Source organism: Taudactylus pleione, unplaced genomic scaffold (assembly GCF_031769625.1).
Source record: "Taudactylus pleione unplaced genomic scaffold, aTauple2 ptg001137l, whole genome shotgun sequence".
Classification (NCBI taxonomy): domain Eukaryota; kingdom Metazoa; phylum Chordata; class Amphibia; order Anura; family Myobatrachidae; genus Taudactylus; species Taudactylus pleione.
In genome coordinates, this window is record NW_028285538.1 from 6,421,440 (window position 1) to 6,441,354 (window position 19,915).

Genomic DNA, 19,915 nt, shown 5'->3' on the forward strand with positions numbered 1-19,915 from the left:
AAACTTTGCTTAAAATCAATGTTGACACGTGACTCATGTTACATACAAAGGTGACTCACATTACATTTTTGTCAAAGGGCTCTGATACAAATTAGTCAAACCTGTAGAATCCACGTGAATGAAGCAATGTAGGCCTCGTTATCTTCCTGATTAACTGTGAAGATGTATAAAATATTTCATCTGGTGATGATGGCCATTTCAAGTTGCTGCCAGCTTGCTCCATTGTACTCACTAAGTATTCACCCATCTCTGATGTCCTTGACCTCACCTGGGTAACTCTTTCCATCATATTCAACATAGAACCAGTCACCAACGTTAACTACATCACCTGAAGTCACATTAAGTTAATCAGTAGAAAGAAATAAAGTTGAAAATGTCTTGGCGTCCTGCTGTTATACAATTTAATTTTCATGTATTGTGTCATATATTTCATGGAACAGCCTTTTTCTCTCTCCCTAAAAGTGTTAAGGCTGATCACACTAATAGCTCCCCCCCCCCTGGATCTGCCCCCTGGCCGAGAGGGACAAAGTTGCCCTACTTCCCAGCAGTACCACGCGTGGTACTTTTATAAAAAATTGGGGAGGGGGTGTGGCTACGCCTCCCCAATTTGGCCACATCTTACCTGTACCCAGGCCTGTCATTGCTTTTAACTGTCCTGCCTATGAGTAGAAATACAATATTTCTATGTGCATTTTTTTTACACCCATTTTGCGACCAACTCTGGATCAGCACCACTAATATAGTATAAATAAGTAAACCAGAGGTTAAGTTTAAAAATTTGCTTTTTGTTACCCATCTGTTGACAGAAAGGCAGAGGCTCACAGACCATTTAGATAGACATGGTTTATTATACAGCCTACAGATGCAATAAGATTTGGTATTTTCTTTGTGACCACTTCACAGAAATTACATATTCATGAAGGGAACATAATGCTTCAAAGTTCTATCTTTTATAATCTATGTTTGAGGACATCTCTGTACATATTTGTAATTTGTGAAACCATTTGCATTATATATCAAAATATCGATAGCAACAAAATCTGGAAGCATGGAACTACCCTATCTTCCTAAGGAAGCAATATTTCACAATTACAGTATGTTTTATATGCCTACTGTATGTGAGTAAGTGCATATTTTGTTTAATGGAAATATTATAAAAACTGCTATATTTTAATCAATAGATTAATATAAATGTTTCTGATTAAAAGCTCATAGAACCTGAAAATAAATCAGCATGTCAGCACACCTCATTCTGTCAAGGGTAGTTAAGGCAGAAAAATTGGCTCTAATAAGGTAATAATTAATAAGGTAATTTTGGGGAGGCAGTCTGCTACTGAATAACTGTGCAACTTCTAATCTTCACACAGACAGCAAATGGATTAAAGAAATACATGAGAGTGTGTTTCTGGATTTATTTTAAAAACCTGTTATCCTTTTCTGCGCAAGTAGCATTGTGAATTTTTTTGACATATTAAACTACATTTAATAATGTTCTGTCTTTGTGTTCTTAACAAATGAATACCCCTTTTCCACCTAAATTCCGGGTCTGACCCGGAGTTGGAACAAAGTTCCTATTCGGATCAGACCCGGAATTTTGCCGGCGCCGACTCGGGATATTCCCGAGTCAGCGTCACTCACACCGCAGTCGGGTCTGCATAGACCCGGCTTTTGCGGAGTGAATGTGGTCGCTTGGAGATGACATCATCTCCAAGCGCCACTGAAGCCGGACCAATCGGCCGGCTAGCAGCGCACTCCAGGTCATCGTGACCCGGTGTGCGCTGTTCTCACAGCAGGGTTTCACGGGCTATGCCCGTGTTAAACCCTGCTAGTTACCTGGGTTGGATTGCTGGGTCACTCCACCCGGCGATCCAACTCTCTTCCCTTTTACACCAGGGAGCTGCCCGGGTTAACCCTTCAAAAACCCGGGTTTTAGCTCCGATGTAAAAGGGGTATAAGGTATCAGTGGGGTTTGGTTGTTAAAATGCTTCATTCAAGGCAGATCATTGTTGGGTTTACAATAACTCATTAATTAGTTTGAAACTTTATTAGAGAGAAAACACGGAGTAGCTGAAGGTCTACTCAGAGTTTCAGGACTAGAATGACATCTTAAAGGTGGCAGGGATGGATAGTTATTAGTGAGTGTGAGAGACTTTTTAGACAATTTAATTATTTTTTGATAGATCAGGTGGTTTGCTTTCATTAACCCTTTCACACTAACGGCACACATCTCACAGTGAGTCGTGTCTCAAATTAGGGGCAACTTTTGAAATGTAGCTATTAAGGTTATGTAGTGGGGTTACAAATTTAATATGCGGGCTGGTGGTCGATACTAATATATTTACTATTAAGGTAATGCAGTTGGGCTAAAAATGTAATATAAGAACTGTTGAGCACTTTTAATGTAATTTGTGATGGTATTAATATAATGTAGCAGGGGATATTTATTTAATGTGGTGACAGTTGTAGCCTATTTATATAACATTTGGGTGATAGGGGCAGGGCCGCAAGGAGGGTGGCGCGGCCGGTGCCTCCGCACAGGGTGGAATCCTCCAAGGTCACTGGCCGCACACTTTCCAGCTCCAGAGGTCTGCAGGAACAGACCTCCTGCAGTGCTGCACGGCACTCCAACAATGCCGTTGAAGGTTCTGCCCTCCACCCACCTCCTGGAGCAAAAAGTATGCGCTCAGCGGGAGGAGGGGGCGGGGAGGAGCGAGAGGGGCAGCTGTGCTGCAGAGGGCGCACTGACGTCCTGATACGGCGCTGGGTAGGGGCTATCAATGTGATACACCGGCTCAGTGGCAGAACTTGCGGCAGTGCAGCCGGTGCCTTGCACCAGGGCCCACTGTTGTGCAGGGGCCCATAGCCGCTGCACCCGCCACCAGTGTCCACCGGGCCCCACAGAATCGGAGTCACTGCCGATGCCAGAAGTATGAGCGATGAAGCGATTGGATTATCAAAGTGATGATCTGCGGCCAGCTGCCGTCCCAGTAGCTGTCCGCAGATCATCACTTTGGTAATCCGATCCAAGCCGCGGGAGGGGGCGGGGCCGGATGACAGGTCATGTGACACATGGCCGGTTTTACATATTTGCTGGTTACGCAGCCGAGTAGGGCACCCCCTAGAGAAGGGTGCCCTGACCTGGCCATGGCCAGTGACATGCAAAGCGGCCTCCGGGCAGACTGTGTCACTGTGACACAGCTGCCAACGCAGGCGTGCCGCAGCGCTCAGGAGATTGCCTGCCGATGTTGCTGCCAGACCTGTCCCCTGCTGCCAGTCCTCTGCTGCCGCTGTTGGAGCCAACAGGTAAGTCTGAGTGGGGGGCTGTAATGGATAGACTGTGATGGAGGGGGGCTGTGATGAAGAGGGACTGTAATGGAGGGGGCTGTGATGGAGGGGGACTGCAATGGAGGGGGCTGTGATGGAGGTAATGAAGGTGACTCTGATGGAGGTGACTGTGATGAGGGGGCTATGTTGAGAGGCTGTGAAGAGAGGATATGAGGGGCTGTGATGAGGGGGATATGAGGGGCTGTGAAGAGGGTATATGAGGGGCTGTGATGAGGGGGATATGAAGGGCTGTGATGGAGTGGCTGTGATGAGGGGGATATAAGGGGCTGTGATGGAGGTGACTGTAATGAGGGGGAGTGAGAGAGGCTATGTTAAGGGGATATGAGGGGCTGTGATGAGGGGAATATGAAGGGCTGTGAAGAGGGGATATGAGGGGGATATGGGGGCTGTGATGAGGGGAGTGAGAGGGGCTATGATGAGGGGGGCTGTAGTGAAGGGTGCTGTGAGGGGCTCCATGGGAGGGGATGAGTGAGCTAGGATGAAGGTCCAATGAGGGGCGCCAAAATCTATACCCGCTTAGCAAATAACATTGGCTCAGGCCGGCCCTGATGTGACACCAGTAGCCACTCTCCTGGAGAAGGAGAGAATAACCGTGCTTTATTACCCACATACTGAGTGCGTGGGTGCTTCGGGTGAGGTGTGTGCTCAGGGCATGCATGCTGTTGTTGTGGCTGGAGAGTGGGAGTTGGGTGCATACAAAGGTTAGTGTGTGTGGCCAGGGGGTACAGAGGTGGAGCAACCTGTGCTGTGTGCATCCCTTGCTGGCTGCACAGAGCCGCCATATGTCAGCCTGCCTTGTCTCTGCAGGGATCATGCAGGCGACGGGGGCACAGTGCTAGTGGGGGAGAGAAGGATATGTGTAGGCTCAGATGTTGGGGTGCGGAGTGCCAGGAATGGGGGGTGGGCCCAAAGCATATTCTTGCACCTGGGCCTCCACTCTCTAGTGCCACCACTGCACTGGCTATTCATGAAATATACTGTAGCAGTTAGTGGGGGCAATACATTTAATTAAGGTTTTTTACTATTGAATATGGGAGTTATTAGTGTACTTTGGGGTTGATGGGGCAATTGATATATTGTAGGGGCTTATAATTTAATGTGGATCTATGTATTAAATGTGGGGCTAAGTGGGGACAGAAGTTTGTTTATAAAATGAGGTGTTACAGTATTTTTGTATGTCTGGTTGGTTGAATGGAGGGACACCTAAAGTGTACAATCATTGCTTGGCTTCCCAGGAAGTAAAAGCACGTATCGCTATCCCATACAGGGGTCGAACATTCCAGAATCCATATAAGCTGTAACTAAGTTTAAGACACCAGCAGCAACAAGTGGTCAAAGCTGCAGGAAACGAAGGGAAGATCATCAGAGTCAGACAATTAAATTTCATCAAGAAGACCAGGAGGCGCTTATATCAATCCATATGATTCCACACTTGAGTATCTTTAAGAGTAGTCACTCTAAGACGGCCTTTTCACTAGCTTGTTTCCAAAGTGTGGATCTCAAAGAAATTTATAAACAAATTGTTCATAGTGTAGCAAGTTTTTGAATGTTAAGATAATAACAGATCTCAAGTCCAGACTTAATTACCATGTATGATGGTCTACAATATTAAGTAGACAAATAAGTACTTTATAAGGGAGGGTTTCAAACCAATCTGCAGACAGCAACCTCGCAAGAGACTTCTTTCAGGTCCTCTTGGTTCCACCGCCACTCTAAGTACATACAGTATGCCAAGTACTTCCTCAATCATATGCCTTAAGGAAGATACACACTGTATGTATTGAAATGCGTCGACAAGGAGGTTTTCTATTTTATTGTGAGATGCAGCTAAATTCTACCTGGTAGATGGCCGGAGGTTCCTGGGGACGCCTGGCTGACACCTTTATCTATGCGATATTTGTCTACTTATACATCTAGTAGACCATTATACCTTGTGAGAGTCCATTGCACCCTGTGTTTAATTTTGTTCGTAATTTCAATAAATATAGTTTTACACTATTGGAGGCTTGTTCTATCTATTGCATATGTACTTGGTATGGCAGTGGGACTAAGAGGACCTGAAAGAAGTCTCTTGTAAGGTTACTGTCTGCCAATTGGTTTCAAACCTTCCCTTATAAAGTGCTTATTTGTCTACTTAATATTGTAGACCATCATACATGGTAATTAAGTCTGGACTTGGGATCTGTTATAATCTTAAAGGTCAAAAACTTACTAGTTCAAACTTTGGAAACAAGCAAGTGAGAAAGCCGTCTTAGAGTGACTACTCTTAAAGATACTCAAGTGTGAAATCATATTGATTGATATAAGCGCCTCCTGGACTTTTTGGTGATATTTGATATTCCTATGTTTATTGTAGAGTGTAATGTGACACTTCTATACTAAGGGGTTCGAGGGGCTGCTATTTGTGCGCACTTGTCTTGTTCATAATTCTTTGATATTGTAGTGTCAGACAATTATCTGGACTCTGGGCCTGATTCAGAGCCGGACGCTATTTGCGCTCGCTCGTTCAGAAAAAGGGGCCAGCTATTTAAATTGAGCGCTCGCTCTTTGCGGTCTGTTGACGCCTCTATGTCTGAGCGAGTGAACGAAACATGCGCTTGCTATTTTGTAAAGACGCCCCCTGGCCGCTCGCATCCTACGTCATCTCCGGTATTATTTGATTAATCGAGTACATCGAAAGGCGTCTGAACTGCTCTCAGTGCTTGCGGTAGGATTTTCCTACCGCAATCATGCTAACAGTTCAGGCTAAGAAACAACCAAGTGACGTGGTCAATGATGCTGCTTTGTTAATTATGCACACCCTTAAAACGCCCGTTTTGACCGTTTGGCACGCCTGCGTTCGGATCTCCACTCCCCGTTTTCAAGCACCTTCCCATGTTACCACCCACAAACGCCTCATCCTGTCACTCAAATTAGCAGGCACTCGCTATTTTGTCAGCGATCGTTTTCCGACCGCACTGACTGGTTGGCGCATGCGCATTACGACCCATACACATGCGCAGATGTGCGAACATCGCTCGGAGCGAACGAGCGGCTGCTTACGAGCGGCTCTGAATCAGGCCCTCTGTGCCTGATTCAGGGTTGTACGCTATTGCATTCGCGGCTGTGTTCACTCTCGCAACTTATGTGCGAAGATATGCTAATGCCAGCCAACAGTCTCCCCACATGACATAGTGTGTGATGGACTGTGCAAATGATGCTACACCCAGTTCCTCTAGCTGCGTTGTGTGCAGAACCGCCAGGGTTGAGCACACATCACCATCGACTCCACATTGGACCCACATCAACTCCTCAAATAAGTCCTGTGCTGCGCAGATTCTGGGTCAACTTTCTAAATATGGTCTCTGAGACTGTGGCTCTGCAATTGGGAATGCAGTTGAGTCCGCAGCACACCATTGGAACTCCCATAACACACCCCATGGACCGGACTGTTTTACAAACACTTTTGGCCATCTCCCCGACTCCACCCAGGAATGCCCATGGATGGCACAAAGTCTACTCAGGACCTTGCAATCACAGAGACATTACCAATGCCATCTCACACTACAGCCCGCTCGTGCGCAGTGAGACTTTCTTCTGTATTATGCGCATGCTCAGTAGCAAAAAATCGCTCAATGAAAACATCAGCATAGTGTACAACTCTGATCAGGCCCTCTGTGGGAACAGTCCCAAGCTGCCAGGAGTTACGGCCCACCACATGCTGCTCTGCTCTGAAGGATGAGTCGCATGAACCTAACAGTGGTTATTCCCTAATAATTAAGCAATTGGAAGTTTCCAATTATTTTAATTAGTCAGTAAATACTCACCTTCTGAAGTGCTGTCTTTCCTCACAAGCGTCGGGATCCGGTCTTCTGCAGCAGCGGTGTGTGTAAGTATGTTGTGTGAGTGTGTATAGTATGTGTGAGTGTTTGTAAGTGTGTGTGTGTAAGTGATTGTGTGTGTATGTGAGTACCTGTATGACACACGTGTGTGTGTGAGTTCCCCTCCCGGAGGCAGCTGCAGGGACAACTACATCTCCCAGCAGCCCCCACGACTCCCAGCAGTCCCTTCACCAATGCAAAGATGGAGGGGAGATCACCGGGAGCCATGGAGACCACCAGAGACCAACACACCGGTAATTAGGTTTTGATTTTTTTTCTCGTACCGCAGGGTTTTCAGTGAAACAGAACACCCGCACAAATGGGCGCAATGTCCGTGTGATTTTTTGCGGGGATATCCTTTCTCTCAATTTTATATGCCCCTTAGAGTTAAAGATATATAAAGTGCTGCTTGGAGTATTAAAAATAGTATTTTGGGGGGTTTTGACACCGTTTAGCCTAGACGATATTGTGAGCCTGCACTGGTGGGTTTTCTGCCTAGAGAGTATTTTTCATTCTGGCTACATTTATTCCGTCTTGATACTTTTTGAGACATCAGTATCAACTTTAGATTAAAGTATATAAAGAAGAAGATACTATTCTATACCTAATTTCAAGGGTATTTTGAGTTTTAAATACAGATCTTAGATGTGCACCCTTTTTAATTTTGAATAAAGTGTTTTATATTCATAGAACTATTTTTTAGTGAACTGAAGCAATTTCCATATATTGACCAATGAGAAGAGATCTAAAGCAGGGATGTGGAACCTCAGGCTCGGGGACCGTATAAGGCCCTATGAATCATTTGGTCTGGCCCTCTGAGCTTTTTTCTGCTAGCCTCATCTGGCTAGCAGGGTGCCTAGAATGGCACCCTGCAGCCAGAATCTATGCAGCAGTGCAGCCTGGAGCATCCTTGGGACACTTCAAACGGTCACACCGCTACCCTTACAGCTCCCCGAAGCATCTTCCAGATACTCCGGGCATTACTGTAATCAACGGCGATTGTGGCCCCACCCCTATGTGACATCACACGAAGGGGGCATGGCCTACACCAGGACCGAAAATAATATTCTATATATCAAAATGGCCCTCAGCAGAAAAAAGGTTCCCCACCCCTGATCTAAAGGGTCAACTAGACTAAGGAAATGCAGATCAGGTTGCCTTGACAAAGTCACTAATGATGATGAAACGCATTGGTTAGCCTGGTAATCCAACACACAATGTGACTCAGACGCTCACAGCAGTGACATCACTCCACCTGCTCTCCATGCATGGTATGCCACTGTCTCTCCTTACTATCGTGACTTGAGAACATGCAGGGTAGTCCCCAGGAGCCATCACCTTTCAAACATCCGGTCCACCTTCTGCCTAAGGGAGTTGGCAAGCACCACACCGTTCCAGTACCGCTATTAGCGAGGAAGAAGTAAGATGAGGCTGTTTGCAGGCTCTGGGCCCTGGCTGCATCTGACGTTAGGGAGAGGTAGGGTAAGCTGCAGTACTCCCCATTCTCTTCTCACACTGCTGGGAAGTCATTACATATTTCACAAAAAAAGCCATAGCATTGTTTTATAATGTTTTTGTGCAGATTTTCACTGTGTTCAGTTTACACAATAAGGGGGAATTCAGTTAGACCTGATAATTTTTCAGGCAAATAAAATGGGATTTTAACGTTTGAATTGCCTTCAGATCCAGTTATATTGGCCCGTATACACATAGGCGAATACACATAGGATCCATGATAAGTTCATGGATCCTATGTGTTAATGTCGACGCCTGGATGAAAACAGATAGTTATCAGGGATTTTTTTTTTATAGCCTGAAAATAAATGCCCGATAAGCAGGGACGCTGAAAGGGGTGGGGGGAAGTGGGTACTAATAATAATTATCGGAAGGGCCCAGCGTGGGGCCCTGGTCAGACGCCCCCCTCCTTACCTTTTAGCTGCCCAGAACACAGCTTCTGTGGGCTCAGGAAGACTGCTGCCGCTGAGCAGGAGCAGCTGTCTCCTCTCCTCTGTCTGTGATGGGGAGCGATCACACTGATCACGTCCCACCCCCTGGATTTGCCCCAGGCTGAGGGGCTCACATCGTCCCCCTCCAAAATGGTTTAACGTATAACTGGGCTTTCTTTGATAAGGACAATTTTTTATTGGCAGGTATTGCGATAATAAATAAAAAAAATCCTTTAACACTTCAATTTATCAATAAAATATTACTAGGGTGGTAGTTTCAGTTCTATAAAAAAAAGTGTAAAAAGTAAAATTTGGTTCAAAAATATGATTAAAAAAAATAAGTATTAAAGAAAAGCTTTATTCGAACTATACTGTATATGTTTAAATCATTATTGCCATTTAGAGAGTTGTAGTACTAATGGTAGTAAGGACACATAACACGTGGGCAGGGGGGGTAGTAGGGATAAATAACAGGTAGGTGGGGGTGGTAGTAGGGAGACATAACAGCTGAATTGGGTGGGTAGTAGGGATACATAATAGGTGGACAGGGAAGGTCGTAGGAACAGATAATATGTAGACAGGGGTGGTAGTAGGGACACATAACAGGTGGGTATGGTGGTAGTAGGGACAAATGATCTGTGGGCGGAGGTGGTAGTAGCGTGGGCAGGGGTGGTAGGGACACATACTGAAACAGGTGGGCAGGGGTGGTAGTAGGGACTGTATGTGGTCAGGAAGCCGGTGGTCGAAATGCCGACCACCGGCTTCCTGACAGCGTAATCCCGGCAACGGATTAAACATAGGCATCGAAATACAAACGTCTATGTTAATCCTGACGCCGGAACACCGACCCTCGCCATCTGATTGTCCGCGACGGGTAAGTAGAACACAGCTTCAGGATTGGGGGTTAGGTTTAGGGACCCCCAGGGGGTCCCTCTGGGTAAGGTTAGGGTTGGGCACTAGGGGGAAGGTTAGAGTTAGGCACCCCCTAGGAGGGTTAGGTTTATGGTGCGGGAAAGGGGGGTTAGGTTTAGGCACCCCTGGGGGGAGGTTAAGGTTAGGCACTAGGGGGGGAGTTTAGGGTTAGGCACCCCTAAAGGATGGTTAGGGGGGGGAGGGTTAGGAATAGTTAAAATACTCACCCTGTCAGGATCTTCACTTTTCTGTCTTCCGGCGTCGGTATTACTCTAAGCCCGGCGGCATGTTATACCGATTCCATAGGGACACATGACAGGTGGGAAGGGTGGTAGTAGGGACACATAAATGACATGTCGCAAAGGCCGCACATAGGCAGTAGCCTCAGATCACCTCCACATGCACAGGAAAGAAACAGCAGCCCAAAAGGACACATGGTACTCCCCTACCACCCAGCCCAGTCCGCCTCTGACTCCAACTTGTGCCTCCACAGCTCATCATGTACTATGTTGAATAGTGCATATACTGTATGATTAACTAAGTCCTAAGTCCTAAGCACCACATTCATCAACGTCGCCAGTTCCATTAAATTCACACAAAAGAGAAGCGGGTTCCAGGACGATGGTCTACTACACTGGGAGTCTGGAAAGGGTCACCAAAATTCAAGAGTCTCCGGAACATTCTGGAAGAGGGGGCAAGTATGCGTTACTGCACTAAACTCACCAGACCTTGCTGAACATTAATACACACCCCCAGTTAACAGTAATCTGTCCCACCCCACTACTTATTTAACCTTGAAGAAACTTCTCTGGTGTCGGCACCAGTGTGCAGAGTGGAGGAGTAGGGTGGTGCTCAAATGGAGGAGGTAGTGGTGGGGAGCAAAGGAAAGGGATGAACAGTGCACTGGTGACTGGCCCCAAGGAGTGACGGATACAGAAGTGGTGATTAGGGGAGGCATTTTATGTAGTCCAGCCTCCTCCCACGCCCTGATTGGTGGATGACCAGTACCATTCACCAATCAGTGTGCTACTAAAGCAGCATACTGCATGTCTGTAAAAAGGTAAAACCCAAACACCAGTGATGGTGTGTGGTTGACTCCCCTCCTTGTGTAAAATTGCAGCACACCCACAGGAGTATTGCCAGACTTCCAACAATAACAAAAATACAGACACTTTTTAGAATTCCATGGGGGGGCCCTGCGGGCCTTCGGTTGATGGATTAGAACATATTTCTACCACTGCCAGGGGAGGGGAGGGGATAGATACAGAACACAGGGGCCTGATTCAGAGCCGCTCGTAAGCGGCCGCTCGTTCGCTCCGAGCGATGTTCGCACAACTGCGCATGCATATGGGTCGTAATGCGCATGCGCCAACCAGTCATTGTGGTTGGAAATCGAGCACTTGCAAAATAGCGAGTGCCTGCTAATTTGAGTGACAGGATGAGGCATTTGTGGGTGGTAACAGGGGAAGGTGCTTGAAAACGGGGAATGGTGATCCGAACGCAGGACTGCCAAACGGTCAAAACGGGCATTTTAAGGGTGTGCATAATTAACAAAGCAGCGTCATAGACCACGTCACGTGGTTGTTTCTTAGCCTGAACTGTTCGCATGATTGCGGTAGGAAAATCCAACCAAAAGCACTGCGAGCAGTTCAGACGCCTTTCGATGTACTCGATTAATCTAATAAATAGCAGAAATGACGTAGGATGCGATCGGCCAGGGGGCGTCTTTACAAAATAGCGAGCGCATGTTTCGCTCAGACATAGAGGCGTCAACAGACTGCAAAGAGCGAGCGCTCAATTTAAATATCCGGCCCCTTTTGTCTGAACGAGCAAGCGCAAATAGCGTTCGGCTCTGAATCAGGCCCACTGTGTCGTCAGGAAGCTGCTTGGATTCTAAAACTTCAATCCCTGCAACCACAGGGATTGAATGAGACAATTGATTTGGAATTTATCTGATGTGTACATAGGTCTGTGTATAGTGTCCTCTATTGCATGTTTGTGTCTGAATAAAGTCATACAGGAACATTCAACTAGTTTATAAATAAATGAATAAATTTAATTAATTGGTACACATGTATTGAATACATGTGATTTTCCCTACTTAGATTTTGATCATTGGTATTCCTACTTTTAGTCAATGTGGTGTTTCATTCATCCACATGGGATGAGAGTAGTGACCTGTTTATATGAGTTAGAACAGTATGATACAGCATGGGAGTTATTCCTGCTGCTGTTGTTTCCCATTTTTTTCATCTTGCCAACTTTAGGGTTATTAGGGGTTCTTAAGATTTCCATCTGGTATGGAGGTTTACCTCATACATTCTATGACCAAACCAGATTTCTGGTATAAATATTAGACTCATACTCAGCAGGTCAAGTCATGCTTATATGCTTAATTGATTGTATTTTTTTGTTCTTAGAATATATAAAAAAAAATGTAAAAAATATATTTTTTATATGTATGTTCTCTATTATGATGATACAGTTTTTTTAACTATATCAACTATTTATGGTTGTAGGGTTAGGATTAGATAGATCTATATTATGGGTGAATACCCTTCTTTGAATATTTATATGCTTAAGAACTATCCTTATATGCTCTGGGCCAGAGAGTTTCCCTAATTGTGAACACTTGGAGACAACTTATTAAATTAATTGTTCCAGCTATTTAGCCTAGTCCTGACTCACAGATCTACACTTTTGCCTCTTGAAAAAGCCGCCGTTGAGAAACGCGTTGAGGAAACGGACCACCTTTTGAGAGCCGAGTCCAGTTGCTGACCACACATATCCCTGGGGATTACTTTCACAGACTCCTCCGGCCTGCTCACTCACAGCAGCTGATGCCCCATGTGACCCACACAGTCCCCTGGAGGTGACACGCTTGGAGGGCTGCGAACGGAGCTTCCACCGGAGGGACGGCGTCGCTGTGTGCTGTCACCAGGCTCGCATGGCCGGAGGCGGAGCTACCAGCACTCGATAGCCGCTGGAGAGGCGGGACTGACAAGAGGAGAGTGAGTACAGCAGAGCATTGAGTGTTTCTCATACCGTACTACAATACAGCCACTTATTGGAATTGCACATCAAAAGTGCACTGCGGAACACTGTCAGCTATTTAGTTTACTGGGCCGTTCATCTTTTCATCCATCGCTACAATAGTTGCTTATTCTTAGCCATCAGACACATTGTTGTCAATTGGGCCTCTTTTACACCTGGCTTAATACTTGTTTCTACAGATGCACTGGAGTTCAGATTCATACTCATTAGCTGAAAACTATTAGAGAAAATATTGTTTTATTGTATGTTTCTGTTTGTTATTGCAATATTGAAGGATGAGTTTATGCTATATTTAGTAAATGTTGTGTATAGCCTTCTTATTCTCCCGGGAGTTTTATTCATGCCCTTCAATGTTCATTTACACTCAGATACATGAGATTTTATTAAAGGATATTTAATACTACACTCCCTGATTTGTGTTTATAGGCGCCACCTACTATTTTTGTTGGTATTACTGTCTGTCTGTGCCTGGGAAGCAAGCAGAGAATGCTATAAGCCCGCTCAGATGTGTTTAAAACAGAGAGCATGCAGGCAGAATCTTGTATATAATGTGATGCAAACTGAGGCACTCAGCCCTTGCTAAGTGGGGGTGATCTCTCCCATCAGCTCCCCTGCATCGGCAGATGGGGTCAACAGATTAGGAGAAGAAATAATGAATTTCAATGTTTTGAAAATCATATCATTATGAATTAGAACATATGGCTTTAATAATTAAATTCAATTGTTGTTATCTCCTTTTTTGGAATACTTTTATATAAACACACATAAAATACACAGCAAAAGTTTCAATATCTACATAAATTGAATTTTCCCTAATTTATTCTCTGAAACCTGCAAGTTCAAACGTAAGGTCAATTTTCCAGCCATCCGGACAGTAAATCACTGCCTTTCTTCACACTACATAATGGAACGGTGCTAATAGATTATCACATCACATTAAATCATTTATCACTGCTGAAGGCCTGTGAATAAGATAAAACAGTGTGATACAAGACAGTCCTGTGGATAACAACAACTAAATGTGAAACGGAAATGCATTTATACCAGGGCAGCTACTGGGTTTAGTAAAATGTATTATATGGTGAAAAATGATAACTTTTGGGAACATTTAGCTGTGTTTCAAATCACTTGAGAAATAGACATAAAAGACTGACTTATGTTACCTATGCCATTCGCAGTGATAGAAAAACTGTCCTTGTCTCAGCTTCCCAACAACAGTGGGTGGCACTGGCAGTGGTAAGTTACCTCCTGCCATGCCAGTAAGTTGTCTGTCAATGCAGCCCGGATTGAACTTCTGTTCAATGGCATTGGCCTCTTTCCCCAGCCTGGCACAAGCTGCTGTGTGCTGGGCTATGAGGGGCCCATGGTGGCCCCTTTGTTGTCCTCTTGATTGCCATCAGAAGTCTTTTTACTACATCCCAGATATCACATAAGACAAGGATACGTGGATGCGATAGACAGAATGCCTCCTTGGTAAGTAGAGTACAGCAAGGAGAGGATTCCAGGTAGGTGGGTGTTCATAAGCACCAGCTTGGACTTCTGGGTTGGATGTGACTGTATGGATGGATGCCGGGACTGGTCCAAATGTTTTTGCCACCAATTAACAATTGATGCAATGTGATGCAAACCTAGGGCCTAATTCAAAGCAGCAGCGGATTAAACACACACAAGCGACTGGAAGAATGTCTTCTCACTGGGGTGTACAAATGCAATGAGAGGTGTAAATGCAATGTCAGTATGTACAGTACTCGTCTGTTACAGCATGAGTGTCTCCAGCTCTTAAGACCCAGAATTACTGTAGGGGTGGGAGATTCACTGCCATAGCAGAGAGCTCCTTATCTGTATACTGTATATGCAGGAGAGTGAGGATGCCGGCAAGCTCCCTATGCTTAGAGAGAGCAGCAGAGTGTACGGCTATCACCCTAGCCCAGACAAAGTTCAGGGCTTGAAGAGATCGATTAGCAAAACAAGCCATGCAGCACATCAGACGCCAGTCCATCACACAGACTAATGATGAGGTTCTGACATGATCCAGCAACCGGATAATAGTGAGAAACGGGGCCAACAGCAAGCAACCTGCTACCCAAAATAATGCTAATGATAGTGATAACATTCAGACCATTTCATCTGGATCTGACATACTGTGGAAGAGGAGGAGAAATATGTCATCCCAGGCCCCTTAAAGGATACCTGGGCTGTTACTTGAAACAGCTGCAGTCCTATATCCTGTTTGCTCAGAATGTGTTTGTGTATACACATGACCTGCGCCTCCCCTGGGTGGCTATTGCGATCATTCACGTTATCTGGTCCCAAAATATGTTATTTAAAAAATTTTGTGTATAATACCTGTATTCGTCTATGTTTGACCTATTGTATGTGCCCAGATGTACAGTAAAGTATCTGATGAAAAGATAGCTCTGCGCGGTCAGTATGTCTGCAATCCCAGCACCTTTATGATCGGTTGTAACTGAGGGAGATTGAAATCACTTGTTCTGACACAGGAGATCCTTCAAATGACATCATGGCCCTCAGATCCCAAGTTTGTGTATTTAGGTTTATGGTCACTGCAGCCGGAGTGTCCAGGATTGTAAATCCCCAAAACCCAGGTCTGAGTGTTGCTGCAATAGCCCTTTTGGCGAGTAATCTGTCACCTAAACCCAGTCATATTGATAGGGCAGTTCCACTGTTTAAGGAACTAGCTATGTGAAACTGGTACCAAGGATTACTTAAAAGTAGTGATCAAAACCCCCCGACTCCCGCTTGTCTGAGAAATCTGACTTTTGATAAGAGAATTTGGGACAAATGTAATAGGATGAGAGTTTCGAAAATGTCAGAGTTTTCTCACACTTTTTAAACTCGGCCAATGTAATAGAGACCAAGGGGGTCATTCAGACCCGTTTGCGAGCAAAGGACGCTTGCAAACGGGTCGATGTTGCCCCACTGCGCATGCGCACGACGGAGGGAGCTCCGTCGTACGCATGCGCGAGACCCGGAGAGCAACGGGCTCTCCATCGCTCCGGGTCTCGCACCAAAGGGGGCATGCTGTCGATGTTGATTGACAGCACGCCCCCTTTGGTGGGCGTGCCAGGGGCGTGGCTGCCAGACGGAGGCGTTCCCATGGGAACGCCTACCGTCTGAAGCCGGCCCCACTGACATCACTACTGATGTCAGTGGGAGTGATTTTGGCTCTGATAGAGCCAAAATCACTCCAGGGCTTGCGGCAGCGAGACCCTACCGCAGGGTCTCCGTCGCAAGCCCGATGGTCGCGATGGTCTTGACCATCGCGACCATCATCATGGACGCTCGCATAAGCTGTGGGTGGTAATGGACGCTCCTAAAACAGGTAGGAGGGCCCTGATTCAGAGCGAGCGCTCTGGTCAGAGCGTTCAGCTCTGAATCAGGCCCTAAGAACAAAGCATCAGAGCAAACTCGCATGTTTTTCAGACTCAAAAAACTCTCACGATTTAAAATTCAGATCTTTTCCCATTCTGAAGATGCAACTTGACCAATGTGACAGGTTACTGCTAAACTCTCACATTTTCTAAACTGTCACCAGATTACATCTGGCCCTTTGTGTGAGTCACAGCGGAAACTAATTTATGTCTTCACTAAAATCAGCAAGAGAGAGAGGGGGGAGCTGTGACCACCCATTTTGCAGGATAAAGGACAGAGGCCCTGATTCAGCAAGGAATGCAGATGCTAATACGTACGCAATTGGTCAATGTTTGTGCTCTGCGCATGCATCGCAGTGTGCGAACTAGCAACTGCGATGGGAACTGCGATTGCTGAGGCTACGCAGACCTAGAGCACAGAGATTGACAGGAAGCACCGTTTGTGCATACTTGCCTACTTTTGAAAAAGCATTTCAGGGAGATTGTGAAAACAGTACCTGCAGTATGAGTGTGGCGGTAAAGTGGGTGTGTCCTGCTACATCTGAGAGGCGTGTCATAAAATTAATTTACACCCAATTGTAAATAAGCCCCAAAGCAGTTAGTAAGATCTATTTGTTGATGAAAACACACTAATACTTTTCAGACAATGCATGTAACCAGAGGGATCATTGTGCCTTATAATAACTAATGCAGGGAAAGTATACTAATCATCCCATTTGAATGTATATATCTTTATTTATTTTTTAAATATACTGTAACTTCTACATAATGGGGGTAAGGTACAATCAGGGAGATTGCTAGACTTTTCAGGGAGACAGGGAGATTGCTACTATTTCGAGGAGAATCCCTGACAATGAGGGAGAGTTAGCAAGTATGCATTGTGGTTGGTGACGGGGGGTGGTCAGGCAAACGCAGGTGTGCCAGTGCGTTTCAACACCGTTGCAGGGGCGTGCATAAATTATCCACTGCGTGGCTATAAGCAGCCAAAGCCCTGATAGCGTTCGTGGCTGGTAGCAATGTCTGAGTAAGGTCAGTGCATATGGTTCCGATGTTACCAATGATTTTGCTATGTTCCCCTAGTATACGGATGTGAGTAGGGGGAAGTGGGCATCCTTATATTAGGATACGATCGCAATGTTAATGTAAACATTTACATAGCACCGCTGATATTAACAACTGCAGTGCGTGCGGAGATCTAACTTCCTGTGATCTCCTGCACAGCACGTATATAGGTCTTGTTGTTAGTGATCCGAATTCTCTGATTATTTTTCCTTTTATTATTTTTTTTAAACTGAATTTACATTATAATCTGTGTGTCAAATTATTAATGTATTTCTGTCTACCTCTAATCTTTTTTAAATTAAATTTGCATTTAATGTTAGAGTGTTTTCTCTGTTCTTTAATGACCCTAGAAACATGCAACATGCCCATGTGAAATTAAATGTGAAATATTAATATAAACAAAAATAAAAGACCAATGGGCACTGACAATCCTTATTATTGGTATTTACTGTAGTTCTGTTTGATCCTTTCACACATAAACTTTCAATCAAACTGATGAGTTCAGCTGCTGCTCAAAGAGAGAACTTCTGCAATTTTGACTAATGAAAAGAAATTTGTGCTGCGCTCCACTAATCAGAAAGAAATTATGCAGAGTATAATCCACTTAAAAAGCCCAAGCAAAAAATAAGTAAACTTATTTATTAATAAAATATATTTTGCTACCATTAATTACATAATATACATCTGTTCATGGGTCCCAGAAACATGTAATAAAACTGCAATAAGCGGAAATTAGCAGCTAAATGATAGACTCAATATTGGGATAACTCTCATAAATCAGGTGTCCTTGAAAGAATATCCAGAAATACAGTGAGGAAATAATAAATAGTTATCTGTTGGTGGCAGTTCAAAGGCACCTTAAGTCCACAGCCTTGCTGTTTAGATTTCTGTAATGTCTCAATTAGCCGTCAGAGTGTTAAACAATCATCCCTGAATAGGAACATCGTAAATGGCCCAATATATCAGTGTTCTGGAGTATATTACCTCTCCTGGTTAATCAGCTCGTGAGCTTCAGCCTGACTCCTTGTAAAGTTCAGCAGGCATTCACTCTGAAAAGATTATTTCTCCCAGTCACGCTGCTCACATTCTCCGGTGAGACCGCCATCTCTCCCTTGGGTAGAGGTTCCCAAACGCAGTCCTCAAAGATCCCCAAAAGTTCAGGTTTTAGAGATATCCATGGCTGAACATAGGTGGTGAAATCAAAATGACTGAGGTACTAATTAAGTCACCTGTGCTCAACCATGGATATCTCTAAAACCTGAACTGTTGGGGAGCCTTGAGAACCGCGTTTGGGAACCTCTGCCCTAGGGGAAGCAGAGGATACTGGGTCGTCTGTAGTAATCTTTCCATACAGGAAAGTCACGCCTGTGTAAGTTCAGTATTGATCAGATGCTGAGTGAAGAGTAGGTTCTGGGTCCCATTGATATTGTAGTCGGTAGCCAGAAATAAACGTTCAAACCCGTTTCTTTACCAACACAATTTTGTCAGGGGATGCAAGTCAGTAGTGTGGGTAGTCGTATTTATTCCCCACATAATTAGTTAAATTAACAATTAATCTTCATTTGGCACCTGATTGACAATACTGAACTTGTATTGCTTTCATTGTACTGCAGCAGGGGCAGTGAGAGCCCTCCCCTCAAATGATCATCTGCATCTCATCTCCAGGCTTCTCCCAGAGAGGAGCAACAAAAGTAGGCAAGTATGGTGGAGGGTGGGGTTGGTGCACTCGTTTGTAGCATGTAGCCATGGCACCCGGAGCATGTGTGTGCTACCGAGCTCCCATCCCCAAAGTGTGCCAGGTAGGGGGTATGTCCTGCATGTAGGGACAAATTAAAGGGAAATAAAAAGAAACATTAGGGGCAGTATCAAACTGGGAAATGGAGGGCTAGATATTTTCCAATTCACTAAAGTAATTCCATCAATTAAAAATAAACCTCACAGTAATGCCCACAATTCACATTATTCCACACAGTAATGCCCCTTATTCACATTGTGCCACATAGTACTGTATTTTATTCATGTTACTCCCCTTATTCACATTATATTACAAAATAATTGCCACAATGCAAGTTATGCCACACATTAGTGCCCATTAATTCATGTTATGCCAGTTTTGTCTATTTTTTCACATTATGCTACACAGTAGTCACCACAGTTTATATTATGCCACAGTAATGTCCATAATTCACTTATGCCACAGTAGTGCTCCTTATTCACATTATACTTCACAATAGTGCCCCTTATTTACGTTATGCCACAGTAGTGTCTCTTTTACACATTATGCCACAGTAGTGCTCCTTATACACATGCCATAGTCGTGCCCCTTATTGGCATTTGGATTCAG